At 44.7% G+C, this 17,723-nt stretch overlaps 1 protein-coding gene across 7 annotated transcripts in view; it reads right to left on the reverse strand.

Annotated features, from left to right (window-relative positions):
* The window catches only part of TAB3 (TGF-beta activated kinase 1 (MAP3K7) binding protein 3), a 90,417-nt gene extending 77,577 nt beyond the window's left edge, over positions 1 to 12,840 (reverse strand). For 6 of the 7 annotated variants that reach the window (XR_006711132.1, XR_006711131.1, XM_045472880.1 and 3 more), the window contains exon 1: positions 12,736 to 12,840. The gene's annotated coding sequence lies outside the window, so the exon portion shown is untranslated. Of the gene's footprint in view, positions 1 to 12,310 lie in introns of all 7 variants that reach the window. The other variant, XM_045472881.1, reaches the window with a different exon arrangement.
* Positions 12,841 to 17,723: the final 4,883 nt, after the last annotated feature.

The raw sequence follows: 17,723 nt of genomic DNA on the forward strand, positions 1-17,723 counted from the left end.
TTGCTTCAGATTCTGTCTCCCTCTCTCTGCCCCTTCCCCACTCACACTCTGTCTCTCTCTCTCAAAAATAAACAAATATGAAAAGATAAATTAAGAAAAGAAAAAAGAATGGGGCACCTGGGTCGCTCAGTTAAGTGTCCAACTTCGGCTCAGGTCATGATCCCATGGTTAGTGAGTTTGAGCCCCACGTCGGGCTCTGCGCTAACAGCTCAGAGCCTGGAGACCGCTTCACATTCTGTGTCTCTGTCTCTCTGTGTCCCTCCCCCGCTCATGCTCTGTCTCTCTCAAAAATAAACACTTTTAAAAATTTTTAAAAATATAACGTCTGTCAGGAAAACTGGACAGCTACAGGCAAAGAATGAAACTGGATCACTATCTTACCCCATATGCAAAAATGAACTCAAAATCGATTAAAGACTTGAACATATAACACACGAAACCATAAAACTTCTAGAAGAGAACATAGGCAGTAATAAGCTTGACATCAGTCTTGGTGATGATTTTTCTCAATCTGGCTCCAAAAGCAAAGGCAACAAAAAGCAAAGCAAACAAGCGGGACTACACCTAACTAAAGGGCTGCTGCAGAGCAAAGGAAATCATCAACAAAAATGAAAAGACAACCTACTGAAAGGGAGAAAATATTTGCAAATCAGATCTCTGAGAAGAACTCCTACAACTCAACAGTAAAAAAACAAACAACCTAATTTAAAAATGGGCAAAGGGGCGCCTGGGTGGCGCAGTCGGTTAAGCGTCCGACTTCAGCCAGGTCACGATCTCACGGTCCGTGAGTTTGAGCCCCGCGTCAGGCTCTGGGCTGATGGCTCAGAGCCTGGAGCCTGTTTCTGATTCTGTGTCTCCCTCTCTCTCTGCCCCTCCCCCGTTCATGCTCTGTCTCTCTCTGTCCCAAAAATAAATAAACGTTGGAAAAAAAAATTTTTTTTTAATAAAAATGGGCAAAAGTTCTGAATAGTCAGTTTTCTAAACAAGGCATGCAGATGGCCAAAAGCTACATGAAAAGATGCTCAACATCACTAATGATCAGGGAAATGCAAATCAAAAGCACAATGAGGAGTACCAAGTTGGCTCAGTTGGTAGAGCACGTGGCTCTTGATCTCAGGGTCATGAGTTTGATACCCACATTGGGCACAGAGGTTACTTCAAAAAAAGAAAAAAATGGAAAAAAAAACCCACAATGAGATAATATCTCACACCTGTCACAATGCCTAATGTTGGGGTGTCTGGGTGGCTCAGTTGGTTAAGCATCCAACTCTTGATTTTGGCTCAGGTGATGATCTTGTGGTTCATGAGATCAAGTCCCATGTCAGGCTCTGGGTGCTGACAGCGCAGAGCCTGCTTGGGATTCTCTCTCTCTCTCTCTCTCTCTCTCTCTCTCTCTCTCTTTCAAAATAAATACTAAATGGGGGCGCCTGAGTGGCTCAGTCGGTTGGGCATCTGACTTCGACTCAGGTCATGATCTCACGGTTCCTCAGTTCAAGCCCTGTGTCGGGCTCTGCGCTGACAGCTCAGAGCCCGGAGCCTGCTTCAGATTCTGTGTCTCCCTCTCTCTGACCCTCCCCCCGCTCATGCTCTGTCTCTCTCACTCTCAAAAATAAATAAATGTTAAAAATTTTTTTTTTCAAAATAAATACTGAATAAATAAACATTAAAAAATAAAAAAAGAATGGCTAATATCAAAAAAAAAAAAAAACAAGAAATAACAAGTGCTGGCAAGGATGTGGAGAAAATGGAACCCTATCTACTGTTAGTGGGAATGCAAATGGAGCAGCCACTATGGAAAAGAGGTTGGAGGTTTCTCAATAACTTAAAAATAGAACTATCATATGATCCAGCAATTCCACTTCTGGGTATTTACCCAAAAATAGAAAAAACACTAACTCCTGTATCCACTGCAGCATTATTTACAATAGCCAAGAAAGAAAGTCAAATACCATATGATCTCACTTATATGTAAAATCTTAAAAAACAAAACTCAGTGATACAGAGAACAGATCAGATTAGAGGCTGCCACATACAGCAAGTAGAGGTAGGCAAATGGATGAAGGAGGTTAAAGGTACAAAATTCCAGTTATAAAATAAATGAGTCCTGGGGATGTAATGTACATCATGGCAACGACAGTTAATAATACAGTACTGTACACGTGAAAGTTACTAAGATGTAAATCTGAAAAGTCTTCATCAAAAGTGGAGCACCTGGGTGGCTCAGTGAATTACAATGTCCACTTCAACTCGGGTCATTATCTCATGGTTTGTGGGTTTGAGCCCCGCATCTGGCTCTGTGCTGACAGCTCGGAGCCTGGAGCCTGCTTCAGATTCCGTGTCTCCCTCTCACTCTGCACCTCCCCTGCCTGTGGCCTCAGTCAGTCTCTCTCTCTCAAAAATAAATAAAGATTTTTGAAAAAAAGTCTTCATCAAAAGAAAAAAATTAGAGTAATAACTATGTACGGTGACAGATGTTAGCTAAACTTATTGTGGTGAACATTTTGCAATATATACAAATATGGAATCATTGTCTTGTGGGCCCGGAACTAAACTGGTATGTTATACGGGGCGCCTGGATGGCTCAGTCGGTTAAGTGTCTGACTTTGGCGCAGGTCATGTTCTCAGGGTTCGTGAGTTCAAGCCCCACACTGGGCTCTCAGCTGACAGCTCAGAGCCTGGAGCCTGCTTCGGATTCTAGGTCTCCCTCTCTCTGCACCTCCCCCGCTCACGCAATGTCTCTGTCTCTCTCTCTCTCTCTCTCTCTCAAAAGTAAACATTAACTTTTTTAAATAAGTAAATAACTGGTATGTTATAGGTTATGTTTATACCTCAATTAAAAAAACCATGGGGCACCTGGGTGGCTCAGTCGGTTAAGTGGCCGACTTCGGCTCAGGTCACGATCTCGCGGTCCGTGAGTTCGAGCCCCGCGTCGGGCTCTGTGCTGACAGCTCAGAGCCTGGAGCCTGTTTCAGATTCTGTGTCTCCCTCTCTCTGACCCTCCCCTGTTCATGCTCTGTCTCTCTCTGTCCCAAAAATAAATAAAAACGTTAAAAAAAAAATTTAAAAAAAAAAAAAAAAAACCAAAAAAACAAAAAAACCCTGAAGTATACTACTACTACTTTAAAAATTCAATCTGTACTTAAAACCTTTCTGACAAAGCAAACTCCAGGTCTAAATGGCTTCAGGACTCAGTTCTATCATAACTTTAAAGAAGAAATAAAACCAATCTTATCACACTCTCTGAGAAGATACAGTATACAACTATACACAATATATAAATAAGTCCCACATTCATAATGTTGCCCAAGAGTATACTAGGATTCCATTTATATGAAGCACAAAAGTAGGCAAAACTATATGATGTTAAATGTCAGGAAAATGGTGAAGGAAAGTAAAAGGTACAAACTTCCGGTTATTTAAAAAAAAAAAAAGGTCAGGGAAATGACTGGGGGTGTAGGGTAGTAAGTGATCAGACAGGCACACAGAGGAGCTTCTACATGACTGATAATGTTCACTTTCTTGATCTGGGACAAAAGTGTGCTCGGTAAAAATTCACTGAGCTGTTTATCACTGACATATGCTTTCTGCACATTTAGTGAACTTTTAATAAGTTCTTTTTTAAGTATGAAGGAGTACTTATTTTTCAAAATCTGTTAAAGGATGGGGGAGTAAAAAAGTCTGAAGTTCACTGCTTCAGGGCAAAGAAATCAAATAACTAACAAGAACTTCAAAAGCAGGTATCAGACAACATGCTAACTAGCAAAAAGTATTCACAGAGGTGCCAAACCAGCTAGGAACTCTCAAACTTACAGTAAAATTGGTTTGATACTACTTAAATCCAAAAAGGTAAATTGATTTATATCTAGACTTAGTGAGTAGTATTGGTTCATACAGATCTAAGACAAGCCACTTGATATTTTTATTAAGTAAGAAGGTCTTTGAAATGTTAGAAATCAACTAACAGACTCACACCTATAGTCAAATCTCCTAATTTTATAAATGAAGAAAACAAACTCCTTTGAGTCGGGCGATTTGTCCAAGGTCAGAAGCAGCTCTCCCTAAGTAAAAACAAAGTTATTTAATTAAGTTCATCACTCTCCCAATTTCTTTAAGTTCTAGAGGATTGCCACCCAGCAAGAGAATTTGTTTACTGGCAGTGTCCCTCAATAAGGCTATATTCAATTTAAACATTTTCAGCCAAGTGTTACCAACTCAAAATTAATTTCTGTGCCATCCAAGACTTATAGCCAAAAGCTATTTCTGGAGCAGAAAAGATAAGACTTTCTAAAAGTAAAGTTCACGATGTGCAACCAACCGATAACTTTCTGTTTACACTAAATAACTCTGTGTGGCATGCGTCGTCATTTAGAATGACAATGGCACCTATAGCATAAAGTGTCCCTGAAAAAGACCAAAAGAACCAATAATGATCATAACCTGAAATCCGTACACAGTGAAAAAAAAAAAAAAGTGCTAAATCTGTGACAATAAATTTTTGTACTAACTTAATATTAATTTTCTTATTAAATCAGTTTTAAAAAATTAACTTCTACAATTCATTCCAGTTAACTTCTATATCCAATATGAAGAAAGTATGCTTTCTATGTAACTTTAACATTTTTAAATTTTTTTTATTTTACAGAGAGAGAGAGAACATGAGCAGGGAGGGGCAGAGAAATAGAGAAAGAAAAAGAAAGAGAAAGAGAGAGAGAGAGAGAGAGAGAGAGAGAGAGAATTTCGACCAGGATCCTGACATGGGGTTCGATCCTACCACCTTGGGATGATGAGCCAAATTCAAGAGTTGGACGCTGAACCGAATGAATCACCGAGGCACCCCAACTTTAGCAGCTGGAAAAGAATGGCTTGTCATTGTGAAGCTAACTCCATCAAAAGTGTACGCATACAACAACCCATTTAGTCCTGTAAAAACTTATTTTTAAATTCTATACATGCTTTGGTCTCCACTCTATCTCCATAGCATTCTTTCCACTATCACAGGACTCTCTCTTTTTATTTCAAACTATAAAGTTCAGCACCAAGATGTATCCCTACACTTGCAATCCCCAGGGAAACGCCTGGCCTTCTGAAGATCTGCAGAAAACTTAATACACAACATGGTTTTAGGGCCACAGACACTTATTCACTAAAGAAATGGGAGGTCTTAATGATATAAATACAAACATTAAAAGTGACTTAACAGGGGTGCCTGGGTGGCTCTGTCTCTCTATGTCTCTCGAAAAATAAATAAATGTAAAAAAAAAAAAAAAAAAAAAAAGAAAAAGAAAAAGAAAAAAAAATCACTTAACAATTGGGGAGCCTGGGTGGCTCAGTCGGTTGAGCTTCCGGCTTCGGCTCAGGTCGTGATCTCGCAGTTCGTGGGTTCTCTCTCTCAAAAATAAACATTAAAAAAAAAAAATTTCTAATGACTTAACAACTAATGCAACATGGTATCCTGGATTGGATCCTGGCACAGAAGAAGGACATTACTGGAAAAGCTAATGAAATCAAATAAAATTGCAGTTTAGTTGATAGAAATGTACCAATGTTAATGTATTTAGTTTTGGCAAATATACCATGGTTCCGTATACCTGGGTGAAGGGTATATGGAAACTCTGTACCGTCTTTGCAACTTTTCCGTAAATCTAAAGTTATTTCAAAATAAAAAGCTTACTGAAAAAGAAAATTTTGACAGCAAAAACTACTAAAAGTTGAGAATCAATTCTAAAACATCAAATCTTAGAACATCAATTCTAAAACAATCAAAATGTCCAGTCAGTATCTTCACAAGGCCTAAACAGGTGAGATGGGCGCATTTATGAAAAAAGACTTTTTAAAAAAGTGTTACCTATTTTTCCAATATTACTAAATAAAGCCTGGAAAAGCTTCTAAGAAAAAAAAAGATGCTTACGTTAGGCAGGTATGAAAATGAAAAGCTATGAAACCATTCTCAGTGGAAAAGGGGAACAATACTGTTTAAGTATAGAAGACAGAGGCAGTGGACAGCCAAGCAGAGAGGGGTATTTTAGAGGCTGTAACACAGTAACACTTAATAATAAATATACGTGTGACATTACTTGTGCACTGGCCTATGGGCTAGCTGGTATTTTAAGCGATTTACATATATATTACCACGCCGAACCCCCCCAAGAACCTATAAGGTAGGCAGTACAGTACTAATAAGTACAATCTACAGATGAGAGAAGTTCTGTAAGTGAAGGAAAAGAGGTTTGAGGGCAACCGCTATACTAAACAGCCTTTTGAAGACCCACACCAGGAAAAAAGTTCGGCCTTCTAGAGACTAGGTCCCACTACTCACCCCGTCCTCTGCATCCACTAGAGAAGCGAGCCCTCTGCCCACGACTTGGGAGTCCTTGCTAGGATCCTGAAGGAATGTGACTCCCCCATCCCATCTTCAAGATTGTATTCATCATCTTACAGTACCTCCTGCACTCAAGGCAGAGTCTTGTTGAGACGCTGTTATACAAAGAAGTTGGTTTGTATACCACTATCAGTCTTCAAATCCAGATATGTGGGACTGGCCTGGGAATCTGAAGGCCTTACGTGACATTATCTCTGTGAGAAAATGGTGATGAATTGCAAAAAAATAGTCCCATAAATGGACCATTTAGAAACTGAGGCTCCCTCCACACAGAATTTGGCCTTATAGATGCCGAGATAATTAAATGAATTTTAATAAAAGACACTGCAGTTACTCACACAATGCAGTTTTGCTCATATATCAAGGCGGCACAGTTTCTTATACTTAACATAATAGGAATGGTGTTACTGAAAGAAATTAGCTCAATATTTTACGCATTTCCTACACTACAGGCAATTTTGGATGTATCCAGCAGTTAATATGCTGCTCTCCCTGCCCCCCTCCATCAGCTTTGCGTTAAAAAGGACTACCCAGGGGCACCTGGGTGGCTCAGTTGGTTGAGCATCCGACTCTTGACTTCAGCTCAAGTCTCATGTGACCCCAGGGACAGGGGATCCAGCGCTGCGTCAGGCTGCACACTGAGCATGGAGCCTGCTTAAGATTCTCTCTCTCTCTCTGCCTCTGCCCTTCTCCCATACTCACGCGCTCTCTCTCCCACTAAAAGAAACAAATAAGGGGCGCCTGGGTGGCTCAGTCTGTTGGGCGTCCGGCCTTGGCTCAGGTCATGATCTCATGGTTTGTGAGTTCGAGCCCCGCGTCAGCTCCGTGCTGACAGCTCCGAGCCCGGAGCCCGCTTCCGATTCCGTCTCCCTCTCTCTCTGCCCCTCCCCTGCTCACACTGTCTCTCTCTCTCAAAAATAAATGCACATTAAAATTTTTTTTTTAACTTTATAATTTTTAAAAATTACTACTAAATACACAAATGTTTTCTTTCTCTCTCCCTCTCCCTCTCCCTCTCCCTCACTCACACACACACACACAGACACACACATCCAGCACAGAAGGGGTCTCATCTCAGAAGTTAGTAACAGCAGTAGCGACAATGATGATGACCATGTACTACGAAAAACTGACTCTTCCTGAGTCTTTACCATTGCTACTTATGTTGTAAATATGCACGATACATCCTCTGTCTGCCTCATTTCATCCTCACAAAAACCCTGTGAGGTAAATATTACACTACCCCAATTTCAAAAATGAGGAAACAGGTCAGTGATTAAGCAACTTGCCTAAGATCACAGCGCTAGTGTCAAAAGTAAGATTTGAACATTCGAGCATTTTACCCCAGAGATGTTTTTAACCACTGCGCTCTGGGTATAATTAAATAATTTGGCAAACTCTGAAATAAAGGGTGCTTACTCCATTTTTAAAACAAGAGTGATTTGGAGATTTAAAAAAAAAAAAGAGAGAAAGAGACCTATCTTGCCTTTCAGTAGAAATACATCTTTCAACCAAGCCAAGACTGAACACATTTATACAGAACAGATTTAAAACGTATTCCGCTTTGCTTTTAACACTTCGAAATCCCTCACTTGTCCGAACACTGCAAACAGTGGTAACGGCATGGAACTGCAACAACAGACTAATAAAACTTTATTTTAAAACCTTCAGGTAAAACAAACACAGTCCTGGTTTACCATTAAGTAAAAGGGTCTAAAATAACTGCTACAGTTCAAATACCCTTGAAAAGTTTCAAAACAGCAACAAGAGATAGTGGGAACAAGATACGGCTTTTATGACAAAGCAAAACTCTGTTCTTTCCACAACACTGTAACATCTGCTTTGAGAACAAATATTAACCTAGGATAGACTGAACAACTATATTTCAAAACATGTGCTTGAATTCAAAACTGCTTCATTGACCATCTAAAAAGGCTATCTGTTTATCTCCCAGAAGAGCCACCTGATCCGCACAACACATCTAATTGTGGACAGCGAAAAGGTGTGCTCCATACCTTCCCGCTGAGTAATTAACAAAAAGCAGCAACCCCCAACAACTTCTAGAGCACACACGGATTTCCTAAATCATCTACTTGAATCTCAGAACTTGACTTCCCAGCAAACAAAGGTCTTTGTGGCAGGATTCCAAACCAGTCCACAAAAACTAAAACACCCATAAGGTTACCGAAGTATAATAAAATACCAAACCTGCACGGGCAACGCTTCTCTGGAAAACTCATTTTGCAATCGCCTTTAGAATAAAACCAACTACTCCTGCCCCACTCAGCCCTCCAGTAGCAACCAATTCTTCACCCCCCTGCCCCAGGACCACAGGCCCAGGCTTCCACGATCAAGGCAGAGCAGGAGAAAAGGCAGGGAAGATGGCAGTTGGCAGTGCACGAGGCTTCCGAGTTAGGACAAAAAGGCAGAGCTGCGGCGGGAGGAGATCCTGGGATACGGAAGGGAGGACCTACTCGGGAGAGCAGGATGAAGGGCGGGATGGCAGCAGAAAGGGCGCAAGAGAAAAGTGTGAGGGTCAGGGTGGGTGACAGAAGAGGACAAGAGAGCAGGGCCCACTCCTGGAGCAGATGAGCTTTCACAAACTTTCCTTCTTCATGCTTAAGACAGGGAAGGAAAAGAAAAAGAGAAACGGTGGCAAAGATCTTGACACTGCCCCTCTCACTCTGGCTACTCTCACTTTCCTTTTCAATGAAGGATGGAGGAGGTTCGCTAAGGGGTCTTGTCCAGGTCCTTCTTGATCCCATAGAGCACAGGGATTCGGAGAAGGGGAGTGGACCTAGAGGAGTTTTGTTTTCCTCCTTGTCAGCATCCACTCTGCCAACGACTTCAGGGACAATTAGAACCAAGGGGGCTAAGGGCTCCCAGGTACCAGCAGGAACAACTAGTAGTAAAAAGAGAGGAAGGAACCTAGGGAAATTTGGCACAGGAAGTGGGATGGTGGAGGAGGGCCAAATAAGTCAATAGAATTGCCAACGAATTAAACTATAATCACCGTTCTCAACTATTTAGGATTAATTCATTTTGACAGTTTCCAGTATTTCATCAGGTCCATTTCACTTTTAAATAAACAAGTATTTGTGGCCATAGTAATAGATTGAGGTTTATTATGTGGAAGATATGAAAATATACTTCGAAATACATAGGAGATAATTTCCTGGTGCTTTTTTTTTGCACAGTGGCAATATAAATCATTTCAGAAAAAGCTTTTTTGTTTACTGAGTGAGCATTCAGTTACTTTATCATTTGTCAATTTTTTCACCCCAATAGCCCAAATATCACGAGTAATTACCTTCACAAATAAGGAAGGCTAGTTAACTCTTTCTTGGGAGTATAACTATAATGAAAAACTTGCTCATTCAGACCAAACACTGCCTGGCAGGACTGAAAGTTACTATTTCAAGCAAAGCTCCAAACCCATACACACAGATGCATCCTGAGGAGCACAGGACTTCAGACTCTACCACCAGCCTCTAATGCCCACGTTTCCATCAGACAAGGCTACTTAACCGCAGGTCCCCCCAAACAAGTTACTTCTTAAAGGACGGCCCCGTAAATCCCAAACTCCATAATCACATTCCCACGACTCCCAACCAGGGATAATTAATTCAAGAGGTAAACCTAACGAAATGACCTGCTGGAGGATGAGTGCCAGACACTTAGCATCCTCCTTCCCCCGTGTTATTTTAGCTGCTCCCCTTCCAGTTGAAATCTCTCCTGAGCAGAGATAATGGCCAGGAGGCAAACTCAGCAGCACATCAAAGATGCAAGAACAGAGACCATCAGAGGACAAAAATGACCATGGGCCATGCACTGGCAAGATGTTCCTGCTGTTTCACCGACATCTCAGATACTGCTTGGGAACCGGGAAGATTTTTCACCCCCTAGCCCCACAGAAGTTCATACTGTATCCCAGAATAGCTGCCACATTTTCTGCAAACGACAAAGTGGATCCAAAACCTCTGGACTGGGGCGCCTGGGTGGCGCAGTCGGTTAAGCGTCCAACTTCAGCCAGGTCACGATCTCGCGGTCCGGGAGTTCGAGCCCCGCGTCAGGCTCTGGGCTGATGGCTCAGAGCCTGGAGCCTGCTTCCGATTCTGTGTCTCCCTCTCTCTCTGACCCTCCCCCCGTTCATGCTCTGTCTCTCTCCGTCTCAAAAATAAACATTAAAAATTTTTTTTAAAAAACAAACAAAAAAACCCCCAAAACCTCTGGACTAAATTAAAGAGAAGAAAAACAGCGCCTGTTATCAGATACTCCACTTGTTGGAGAAGGTAGGTGGGTGGGTGCGTGTGTGTATATACCTCCAAGCTATGATAAAGCAAATTCAAACCCCTAGAAATAGTTGGTATTTTATTTTAGTAATGTAATTTGAAAAACTATGCAGTACCAGAATAAACGAAATATTTGATCTTTGAAGTATCCCGGCATGCTGAAACTAGAGGCAAAGTTACTGAAAACATCTGAATTTCACATAGGTCACTACCGGCTACTGGGAATCCTTACTAATCAGCAGACTTCTGTTAAAATGTTACCTCTGGCTAGAAAATGAACACGTCTGAAAAGAAGGGGGAAAAAAAACCCAAAACCTTGAGATTATCTTCAACCAAGAGCACTGAAATCTTTCAAGATTACCGACAGAACTGAAAGGTTTCTTTGTAACAAAAATTTCCATTTCATGAAATTTTTATCACTTAGCACACACACTTCTGCAGGGTATAGTAGAAAAAGCCCACATTCTAAAATCAGACACACATGAATGTGGGCTCTAGGTCTGCAATTTTCCAGCTATATAACCTCCTGAGGAAAATTACTGAAGAATACGAGAGGTTACTGTGGTTATGTGTACAACAGGCATAACGTTACCTGCACAGGAGAGCTATAGGTAACCCACCAAACCCGGCGCCTGAATATACACAATACCAGCTTCCTTAGCTCCAACACACGCTGCACAGAATATGCCAATGAAAAATATACGTAACTGAGAAGGCTGTGTCAAATCAACATGTGAAAGAAAATTCAGAGTGACACAACACAGATTATGTTCTGTCCAATATAAAGATGAAACCCATATATTTAATATTTATCTTCACGGAAGTCTTTTCCTTTGATTAAGCCAGTGGTAAGCAAATGGGGCTAGGGGACTAAAGTTGAAAAACTTCCTATGTGACACTGCTTGAAAATGTGTACGTGGATTTGCTTGCATTCTTCACGTCATCACAAAATTTACCATGGGTGATGATGCCTTTAATAATACTGTTAAAAGCTAACCTCTCATCTCAAAAGCCTTTTCTTGATTGACACGTTTGTTTCTTCTTACAAACGTTCTGGTGTACCATTGCAAAACGTTTAGAAGGCAAAGAAAAAAATAAATCCCTTTATTCTTCTAAAATGAAAAAGTGAGCAGAAGAAGCTAACTTTGTCAAATTGTTCTTCTTTCTCATTCATTCTTGTTCTTTCACAAACCAGAACTAAATAGATCGCATGCCAAAATTATTGTCGGATTGACAAACGTCACTGAAGAACACACACGGAACTGACAACCCGTCTGGACCAAAGGTGACAAGTATTCTTAAGCAATTTAAATAAATTTCCGTAAAGACAAAAATGCTTTTTATCAACACTATGAACTTTTGACTTTATATGCAGCCTACTTGATAACCCACCTTATCCCTCATCCCAACGCCCCAAATCCTGTTTCTTACGCCCTTTTTAATGAGCTGGCACACAGGACTAAACTACACAACTCCAACCGGGAATAACTAATCTGTTGTCGGACCTCAGAGGACTGCTGGTGCGATCTTTGTTTTTTAAAACAAAACAAAACAAAAAACGGACACCAGGTTTTCGCCTTACTCCACACCTGCCACCAATTGCAACCCCCCATTTAGAACAATTACTATTACTACTAACCTTCCCCCACATCTCTCAATAGCCTCAAGAGACTCAACCTTGATGCTGATGAGTCCTCATCGGCAAACGCCTTGCTGGGGCTTCAAGCCCGTCCACCGACGTTCACTCTCCGCAATGTCCAGGGTGCGGCGAGGAAGGACATCATCCCCTCTGCTTGGGGGGCGAAGGCCGAGCAAGGCCCCCGGCCACTCCCTCTCTCCTCGGCCTCCCAGGGCGTCTGGGGCGGGCGCGCCAGGCCCTGCGCAGACCTCCAGCAGCCCCGCAATTCCCGGTGTCCGCCGCAACCCCAGGCCGAGCCGAGCCCCCGGGACGCCCGCATTCGAGCGCACACCTAGCGCCCGGGCGCTGGGTCACCGAGACGACCCAGGGGCCACCCCCGACGCCCCGACTGGGACAGGTGCCGGGCCCTTCTTGGGGACACTCACCCGGCAGCCGCTGCTCCTGTCTGCTGCTGCCGCTGCCTCGCCTTCTCGCCCGCCGCCTGCTCCCGCGGGGGGGTCCGGGCTGGCGCCGCCTCCCCGCCCGACCCCCCTCGGGTGCGCGCCGTGCGGGGCCCGGTCTGGTGAGAGCCGCCGCCGCCGCCGCCGCTGCCGCCGCCGCCCCCTTTCCTTCCCTCCCTCCTCCCTCCGTGCGTCCCTCCCACCGAGGCCCGCCTCGTATTTCCTGGATCCGGCCTCAGCGAGAGCTTGGCAAGCGAACCGCCGGCTTCAGGACTCTCGTCGGGTGCCGTCGCTCGCCAGGCACAAAGATGGCGCCGCCGGGGACTGCCGAAGGCGATCTCGCGAGACTTCCCCTACAGTGACTGGAGAGCGGGGGCCCACAGGAAAGGTGGTCAATTAGGGCAGCCTCAGCTGCCCTCAGAGCAAAGGCTCCTCCAAAACGAAAATGGGCGGTACCGGTTACAGCGGAAGTTATTGCGGCTGCGCGGAACGGGGAGTGACGCATGCTCAGAACGGCTCCTGAAGTAAGACCCGGTTCTCCGTGTTTTACCTGTTTCCTCCCAGAGGCAAGGGGCGGAGAAAGGGTGGGCGGAGGAACCAGAAATGAAACCCGGGAAAGGGTTGGGCAGGACTGAGTGGGAAGTGGGAGGTGTCCCTTAAGACCGGGTCCTCCCTCCGGAGCCTGAACGGCCAATTTGGCGTCCCCAGGAGTCCCAACCCTTTCCTTCTCCCTTCTCTCCCAGTCACCAAGTATTCTTTGGAAAGTCTCAGCTGCCTTTTCATCCTGTTGTCCGATTCCCGTTGTGGTGTTTTTTTCTTTTTTCTTTTTCTTGTTTTATTTGAGAGCTCGCTGTGTGCTCGGAGCAGCGTTCGCTGCTGGAAGCCACAGCCCTCCAGTTTCTCACATTACCAAATAACTTTCTCTTTCATTTTGGCGCTACGTGAGCCTTCCAAATGGCATACACTTAACCGCTTCTGCTCCTGTTTTATTTTTTCTCTCTCATTCATTTATTCGTTGATTCAAACGTATGTTCAGAGTTTCCTGCGTGCCAGGGACTGAAGACACGGAGACGTGCTCTGACCTCAGGGAGCTATTGGCCTGGGATAGCGATGGATGAGAAAAAAAACAATGATGACAGTTCAGCACAGTGAATTCTGTAACAAAAATAGGTACCGAGAGGAGTGACAGGTCCTGGGAGCAGGGTATCATGACATGCATCAAAAGAGAAAATTCTTTGAGGGCAGTCTTACAGGCGTGGGATTTAGTCCATCGGATCAGGGTAATGTCAGGGAACAAGCCACCCGATTATTTTAACAGAATTTAATATAAAAAAGTGATAATTAGGTAACCGAAAATGCAAGAGGAGAGCTTAATACACGACGGAGATAGCAACTGTGCTACAGTGGCCTAACAGCCACTCTGCTGAGAGCCAGGGGGACCAACCAAGGGGAGACGTTGGGATTATTACAACTTAAATATTTAGAGAAGGGGCTGCGTGGAGCTGAAATTCAGACCACTGAGGAGGGAAGCGCACCTACCGGTGCTGGTGTCTCTGATGGGGGCTCAAGATGCTGTGTCTGCCCTTGTGGGGAAGACTGCAAACTGGATCCAACCGCTGCTATGGGAAGGAACTGCCGGTGTCCTAAGAGTCCCAATCTTTCCCTCTGACCTGGGTCTCAGAAAGACACTAGAGTGGAGCTGGACTTGACCCACAGCCAGCAGCAGAGCAACGCTGGTGTTGAGAGTCATTTTAGAAGCTGGATGTGGCCCAAAAGGGAGCCGTTCGCTCCTGTCTCCCTCCCCACGTAGTGGGCACCCTCGTGTTCAAACACGGATAGAAAACTTGCTTTGAGTTCAGGGTTTCGTACCAAACAAAGCTGCCCCTGGGAGAGCCCGCTCACAAAGCCATGAGTGAGAAATAAATGTGCAGTGTGGTATGCCGCTGAGAGTTTTGCTTATTACATGGCAGAAGCAGAGTACTAACAGCAGCTCTGTTCCACAGAGTGAGCGGAAGTTTCTTTTCTTCTTCTTCTTCTTTTTTTTTTTTGTCTTCTTGCTCCACCATCCCTATAGTGCTGACCTAGCATGTTTGGTCCAGAGTGGCTCAGCACCACATCACGTTCCAGTCATCAGGAAGGGGAAGACCTACCCGTTTCCTTGAAGGGTACAACCCAGAAGTTGGTAACATCATTTATGGTCACAGCCTGTCAGCCCGAACTTATTCACATTAATGTATTTACCCGCAAGGGAGACCGAGAAATGTGTTCTTATTTTAAGCGGTCTTATACCTGAGCTAAAAATGCCATGCCTCTAGAAAAAAGGTTGGTGGGTTGCTGGCGGGAGGGGGGGGACAGTGGGGAACGAGCGCCCCCATAAAATAGTCAAATCTCAGAACTTGATCTAAAGTTATGTCTTGTCCTCTCTCCCAGTTGGGTCCTGCCCCCAGTGAGGGGCTTAAAGTCAAAGAAGCGAGTATAATCCTTTCTGTTCCTTAGGCTTCTACTTCTCCTTCCCCATTTTTCTAACTAGGAGTTTCTTCTCCTCCAAGCATGAAGATGGCGGGAACGGAGACAGCCAATTTCCTGCTTTACAGGTTACGGTCACAAGATGCTTTTGTCCTCTCCGGACACAGCAGATGGCCAAACTGACTCTATCTCTTGATTGCTTTTGGTTCTTCTTAGGCTCCCACTGGGAAGATTTGATAGTACATCCTAGGGCCCATATGGCGTTCTTCCCTCTGTCAGGCCTCTCTCGCCTCAATCCCTGGTCTCTTACTTTTTGATGTAGCTAAAAGTCCTCTCTTGGTCGTCCGTGTCTTCGGTGTGGCCGGCACCCAAATGCTGGCTCTCTTAGGAGGTGAGTGTGATTCTTCAGCACCCTCCTCACGGCCTAGATCTTTGATATAAACTCCCTTTATGGGATACCCACGACGTCTTACTGCCAGGATCCCCTCACCCCTCAGCAGGGCCTTTGGCAGGGCACAAGCAGGAGGCTCAAGCTTTTTTGCATTCTGGGGCCATCACGTGATCCAAAGGAACCGTGCATATCCTTGCCACGCTAAGTAACAGCCAGGCCGCCCTGTCACTGCTGCACCCGCAAGCTTCCTGTCTTTAGAACTCTTCTGGTGCAAGGCAGGCAGCAGTGTCTGTGGTGACTCTGGTGTCTACACTCCAAGGACATGTGGCCAGCTCTCGCTGAAAGTCTCCGCCTCTCCCCTAAATTTCTCAAATAGCTACCGTTCAATCAAGCAGCCTCAGCGTGACACATCTTTAAGACCCTCCTGACTCAGCTCTTCCGAGAGGCCCCCCTCCCTTTGGCTTTGCCTTCTCCAGGGGAAGAGAAAATCTACAATAATTCCTGAGAGGTGAGAACCACTGAAAATCTTCCTTCGAGGCTTCTCTTATGTCAGCTGGAGGAAGTGTTTGGGTTATAGTTCTAGACCCGGGTTTGCTGCCTCTTGGTGAGCCTCTAGGGAGGGACCTAGAGCTCTCATTACCATACGAGAGAGCTTAGCACGTATTTTCTTCAGCTGTGTCAGATACCTCTAGGTACCGTTGCAGATATTTTTGGCCTCATTTGTGTTAATAATCTATCGCCACATAACACACCTTTCCAAAAAACATAATAGTCGAAACTAATAACCACTTGATTTGCACGTTATACAGTAGGTCAGCAATTCAAGGATTGGTTCTTTTTTTTTTGGTAATCTCTGCACCCAACGTGGGGCTTGAACTTCCATAGTGTAATGGTGAGCACTCTGGACCCTGAACTTACAACTCCAAGATCAAGAGTCACACACTCCACCGTCTGAGCCAGGCAGGCGCCCCAGCGGTCAGCAATTTAGACTGGCCGCAGCTGGGCTGCTCTTCGTCTGGTCTCACCCAGGGTAACTCATGGTGACAAGAGCCTCTCACCAACTTGCCCGACTCCACAGGGTACAGTCTAAAAGCTAAAAGGTTGCTTGCGCTCGCTCTGGCAGCACATGTACGAAGAGCTAAAAAGGGAGTTGGGCCTGTGATGGGCCATTTCGTCAAACCGTCTGCCTCTGAGTGGTGAAGTATATGATGAGACCACGGATTCTCACGGTCAGGCGCAGCTCCTTTGCGGTAACGCGGTCCGTCGGTTTTAAGCAACACTGCATGGGATACCATGTCAATGGATGACCATTTCATAGACTCTTCAACGGTAGCACTGCTGGGGGAACTGCGGATGGGAAAGGCAAACTCATAACTGGAGTGTGAATCAGTCCTGAAGAGAATGAATTCCTGCCCCGTAGTCACACACACCCCACGTGGAATCGATCCAAAGTAATTATTTGCCCAAGTGGCCGTCTGGTCTCCTTGAGGATGGTGCCATGCTGTGCCTCAGTGCTGGTTTCTGCAGGTGGGGGGTTGGGCCGGTAGCAGCTAAATGAACCTTAGTGAGAGGGAGTCCTTGTTGGACCTGAAAGGTGAGCCCGGGTTCCATCGGCAAGATCCCGTCTCATAGAGCAAGCCTAGGACGAACCTTGTTGGTGATGGACTGTTTGGACAGCTTGGTGCCAGGCAATCTGGATTTGGGGTACCTGCTGTTTATAGGAATTCTCTGGGACCTTAAAGTCAATGGGACGTCACAGTCCTCCTGTGAAAGGAGGAGGTCCCATAGGAAGCTAAGCTTGAGTGCAGCCTATCTCTCTGGGAGAAGGGCAGATCTCTGGTTCCAGCTAGCTTTTTGCCTGCAAACCAGCATCATAATTTGTCAGAATCACTTTCAGACAAGTGTGCTCTTTGTACGAAAATATTCTATCGAGATTATGTTAATTTTCACTCCTGTGTGGACCCCCTGATTGGTTTTTGCCTTGCGATTTGGTGATCCTCAATGGGAAAGAGGTTGCTCATAACCTAAATGGCTCCCTGTGTTCTATCTCCTATTTTGCTTCCCGCCTAAACTTCACCTAGCACTTGTCCTGTACTGGCCAGTACCATAAATAATG

The sequence above is a fragment of the Leopardus geoffroyi genome, chromosome X (assembly GCF_018350155.1).
Source record: "Leopardus geoffroyi isolate Oge1 chromosome X, O.geoffroyi_Oge1_pat1.0, whole genome shotgun sequence".
Taxonomy (NCBI): Eukaryota; Metazoa; Chordata; class Mammalia; order Carnivora; family Felidae; genus Leopardus; species Leopardus geoffroyi.